The sequence below is a fragment of the Sylvia atricapilla genome, chromosome 2 (genome assembly GCF_009819655.1).
Source record: "Sylvia atricapilla isolate bSylAtr1 chromosome 2, bSylAtr1.pri, whole genome shotgun sequence".
Taxonomy (NCBI): domain Eukaryota; kingdom Metazoa; phylum Chordata; class Aves; order Passeriformes; family Sylviidae; genus Sylvia; species Sylvia atricapilla.
Window position 1 is genome coordinate 14,323,260 of NC_089141.1, and position 5,700 is coordinate 14,328,959.

Sequence of the window (5,700 nt, forward strand, 5' to 3'; positions counted from 1 at the left end):
AGCTTGGCTGTTACCATTTACAAGCAATTATTAATAATACTGTTAAATTACAAGCTGATTTCCTCTAAGGCAGCTTATGCTTGAAGCTTCTGTGATTTAAATGTGAAACGACCCTATTATTCCTTTACTTGATTGATACTAACTGAGAGTAATTAGCATACAAAAGTTAAATCCACATTAATTAGAAAATCCTTGCTGCCACCTCTGTAATTATTATTGAAGGCAATAGCTTTTTTTGCTGGCACCCAACCTAACATGAAAAGTAGCTGTATAACCAGTGAAGGCAAATGGCTGTGGGCTGAATATAACTATAGAGATTTTCTCTTCATTTTTTTAAGGTTTAATGAGTTAAACAGTAAATCTACCTTCGACGACTGTGTACAGGCTCTCATATTTACCAGCTACTCTGATGACACCTGTATATGCATTTAGCTTTTGTGGTGCACTATTACAGCAGGCTACTTTTTTAGCAGAGGAATTGAGAGTGAGCTAATTGTCCTGAGTGAGACAAAGTTTCATTCACAGCACGGTAAACCTCTCCAGCTGTTTATGAACTGGATACGAACAGCTGATCTCATCTAAAGAATTCAAGCTGGGAAACAAGGCAGAGGAAAGCTGTTGGTGCAATGGATAATGATGTAACTTACTACGACACTGGCCATTCAATGAAGCTGTGTGCTTTACCTGTGTCTGCTTTTACAGCTCTCTTTGGCTTGCTCTGAGATTTTATTTTTTTAGTTGTGATCCTTTTAACACTGCAGAATAAATTTGTGCTGTTACAACCAGCTCGTTGTGCTGGTAGAGGCGCACAGCATGGTCTCAGATATGGCCTTAAAAATGAAAATTTTTCACGTTGGTCAAAAACTGAGAGTGTGTGCAGGAAGGGGAAGGCAACAGGGGAAAGAATGAAAGTTGTGTGGCTCTTGAGGTGAGAAGAAAGCTTGCTGTGTGGGATAGCTTCCCTGAGTTGGACCAGGGAACACCAGGGAAGGTGGTGCTGGGAGCAGCCTGTGCACAGCTCTGATGCTGGGGAGGGCTGCAGGAAGGGGCAGCTCAGCCCTTTGCTGCCATCAGTGCCACCATCGTGGGGTGCATCACCACGTCCCCTTGCAAGTGTTCTCTGGGATGTCAGCCTTTCCCGGCTAAGGTTTTGCTAAGGGGTGTCCAAACCCTCCCCACACTGTCATTGCTATCAATGTTGTTATTTATTGCTTTTCGGGGTTTTATTTTTTGTTCTGGAAAGATCCTATTTGAACCTCTTTTGACTGGCTGCAGCACTGTTAGAGAAAGCCAGCAGATCAGATTCCCTTTCTGACATGTTTTCTGTGTCGATGTTGTTTGGGTTTTTAAATTTTTTTTCTCATCTCTCCACCTGTGTGAAACAAGTGGAAACCATGATTTAACTAGCTGCATGGAAATCTCTGATGCATCAGTCCATCTCCAGGAGGTTCAGTGGAAATTGACAGTCTTCTCACAGTTTACGAAGAGGGGAAAATACCCTTTACCTACCTGTCTTGTTTTGAGCCTTGCATTTTGTTCATGTTGGACAGTAACCTCTTACACCTGGGCTGGGTTTGAAGCTCAGAAAAGGTAGTAAGCCATTGGGATAGTTTATCTCCTAATGAGCATTAACCTGGAGCAGTGCACTAAGCTGATGTGCCTGGCTCAGTGGGTGTGACAGGCTGAGCACACAGCACATCCCTGGGGGCAACCAGGCAGGGACAAGTGGTTAAGCTGCAGGCCCTGAGTGGAAATAGGGCTTCCCAAATGGCTTTATGTAGGTTTGCCTTGTAGCTGTTGAGAGTTCATCTCTTTCTGTTTACGCGTTCAGATTAAAATTCTATGTGTTGTCAATATCAACTTCAGAAGCCAGCCCGGTGCAGTTCCTTTGCCATCAAGGCCTTAATAAGACCGAGGTGTATTTTGATAAAGGAGAGGGTTTTACTGCTCTGCCCCACAAATCCTTTTTTTTTTTTTTTTTTTTTTTTTTTTTTTTTTTTTTTTTGAGTCACTGTCACAGTGCTGCATGGGAGCAGGAAAGAACCCGCAGAGTGTGGGAGGATACAATGTTAGTTCTTGAGAGCAATTTCAGTCTGTTCAGCGAAACTCTTCATGAAAAAACGACATTAAATGATTAACTGCTTTCCCAAACTGGACTTCCAACACCACATAGACTTTCACCTCACAGCAGAAACTGGAAAGAGTGTTGCAGTGTAGGAATGCATCTTGATAAGCTTTGAGATTGCTGCAGAGCTGTCTGAATAAAAAATACCCATTAGAGCAGTTTCAAGGGTGTATTCTCCAAAAGCCTATTGTGTGCAATGGTAAGAAAACAGGGAGTCATTAAAAATGAATACTGTTTTAAGCTTCTGTGACTTATCTCAGGATATGTCTTCCACTGCTATAACTGCAGGTATAAATACAAAAATTTTGGTGAGCAAAGGTATGCCATGGAGAGAAATGGAGCAACTGAACATTTGTTCCATGCTAATAACTGATGAGCCAATGAAACAGTCTAACTCATGGAACTTTTACAGCATGTTCTAAATTGTAGCAGGTATTCAAGATGACATTGACATAAAAATGACATGACATAAAATTTTCTTATAAAACAAATTTTGAAAACACTGAAAACCACCCTGTGCACCTGCAAGAGGCTACTACTTTTGATTTTCATTACCAAGTGTTCAAAAGTGTGTGGGCTTTATCATATCTAGATAAAATGGAGAAGAAAGTTCAGTGGAAAATGGGAGCCTTAAAGAACTGAAAAAAATGTTAGTAAAAAAATCCTATTGAAAGGTCAGTTTGGTTACTCCCTATAAATTTTTTCACATGTATTTAACTATAAACTGTTAAGTGTATTTTTCTTCTACAAATTCACAGACTTTCAGCCCATCATCTAAACTTGGGGCAACTTTAGAGCTTGTATAAGTGATTGTATTCAGGCACAGGTCCTTGGCTGAATCAGGATCTTTGCTCTAAAGTAAAGTAGGATTAAGCCACTGAACAAACAATCAACTCCCCAACCGAAAAAGAGGAACCTCTCCCGTCAAGAGCTCTGTTTGTAAATGCTAAATTAAAAGGAGTCTTTTGGCTATGAGGCCAAAATTACTTGTGTGCCATGTGTGTTGATAGATAAGTGGTTCTTGCTAGAACCATCTCACTTTGAAATGACAGACAATACCAGCAAAACCCTTCCTCCAGCTGAGGCTCTCATTGTGCAGCTGTCATTGAGCAGAGCTCCTTGGTACAAGCAACCTCAATGCAAGGATCTGAAAATAAAAAATACCTGTTCAATCTTGGCTTTCTTTGAACTTCCTAGGCAAGTCTTGTCTGTGGAAAAACATTCTGTGCAATTTCAAAACAGAAAATTGAATTGCCAAGTAATGTGGAATATACTCAGACAAGCACCAAAACCAAGCTCTGAAAACATTTGAAAAGCTTTATTTACAGTCTCTTAAATGAGTTTTGAATTCACATACTATTGTGCTTGTACACTGGAAATATAATTTTACTTTAAAATGTCAACAGCAGAGTGGTGGAAAAGACAAGATGTGGAAGCTACAGAGCAGCAGTAAAAGAAATGCAGCAGAGGTAAAAAAGCCCTTTTCATTACAGGGAAAGTATTTTAGGCCAAATCCAGCTGCACTGGAGTGAGGGAAAAGATGCCCATTCACCTCTGTGCAGCTGGATTAAACCTTGCACTGGGATAACTGACTTCCTTAGTGGACCATATTCTACATCTCATTCTGTGTTAAGCTTTTTCATGCTGCCTTAAATAACATTGGTGGTGCTCAGCATTACTGGATATGTTATATGGTGTGTATATATGGGATTTTTCCCTTAAGCATGAGAGGTGTCACTGAGTCTGAGAGAAAAGAAATCTTCCCTGATGGTTAGAGGCTGGATAAATGCATTGTAAAGCTGTTCTCTGAATGCTATGGGATGTGGATCATTTTGTTCAAATTTACACAGCACCACTGACTAGAGCCCTTCAGACTGATTGTGAACTTCTGGAAATCAGGATATTCTTCACTCATCATCAGGAACTCACTTTTAGGTTCATGACAGGTTTTGCATATTTATAGAAACCAGGGGATATAATTGAAAAAACAGGAGAGAAGTGTTGACTGACAAAAAGATCTTTAATTTTGTTTATATATCATGAATGTGACCTAAATAAAGTTGCTGTAGCTAAAGAAGGCTAGATTTATTGTAAGGGGAGGAAAGTACTTTTAGAACAAAAATAGGCCTATATCCCATTGCTGAGCAGTCATTAGTTTTTATAAGTTCCTTCCTTTTTCCGGGTTCTAATTGGTGGCCTATTGGGAGCCCTGAGTGCAGAGCTGTCAAAGCAACCCCCTTTTTAAACTTTTTTTTTTTTTTTTTTTTGTCACATTCCACTATAATTAGAGTGATGATTATAGTAACAAACACAGTACCAGCTGTTTGAAGCTTAATACTATTTAAGTATTACCATGTCTTTATTTTAAAGGTACCAAAACATATGGAAATCATAAAACATTTCTCTCTCTTTTCTCTGTTAAACTAAAGTTTTGTATTCAGATGCTAAGCTTGTGTTTGAAGGGAGGGGGGTGGAAAGAGAGAATATTTCTGAAATACCCTGTAACAACTCCAACTCATCTGTACCATTTATGCAACTCCAGTTCCCCTTTCCACTCCATCTCTGTCCTGACATCATTTCTCTGGACACAGAAGAGTGACAATAATACAGAAACAGGTTGGTGCAGCTCTGACAGCTTCAGAATCAATTAATGACAATAAAACTGGCAATAAAACTAATAAAAATATTTGGAATGCTCCTTTCCTTGAAAAACTCCTTGAGACAGCAGATGTATCCTTTATAGATGGAGCTGCATGACTGCTTGGGCAGCTACTGGAACTAATTTCTCTCCCAGGATTCAAGTTTTCTATAGTAGAAGTTGTTTTCAGACAGATACTTATTTTTCCTCACTTCTCATGTATGTTTTAGAAGAAAGCTCACATAAAGAAAAGAAAGGGCCATACACCAGTAAGTAATTTAAAGATATATATTAAAAAAATATTACAGGCAAACTTGCCCTGTGCAATCTTACTCAGAAATCTGCAGAGCTATTCCAGGGATTAAAGTAACCACAGAGCTTGCATTCTTCGTTACACAGAGCTAGCTTTCTGCCAAAGTACTTTAAGACTTTGGCATCTTCTGCTTTCATGTAACGGGGTATAGGGTCCTGCAGCTTTATCCTCTCCACTCAGAGCTCTGTTCAGCCAAATCCCTGGGCTTTGCTCTCCGTGGTTGTGATGGGAGGGAGGAATGTGTGGCAGGAGGGAGGCTGGAGGGATGAGCAGAGCCAGGGGGAAGGGCTGGCGTGGCCCTGCAGGGTGGATTCAGGTCCTGTGCTGGACACTGGGACACTGTGGAACTCACTGATCCACCACTGATCCATTAATCCTATAAACCATCTTCTGCATTGTTTATAGTGTCAATGGAAGCCTCCCAGACATCTTACAATTAAGATAACTCTTCACTTCTCTCTCTTCTCAGTGAAGACTTCTGTGTCCCTGGCAGTAGCAGATTCATTAGGTCAAACTGTCTCAAATAGTAGATGCTGTAGTTCTGAGTTCACAACAGACACGTGTGATACTCCCTGAAACATTTCTTTACCTTTTATCATATTATTGCTCTGAAGCAGGTATCTA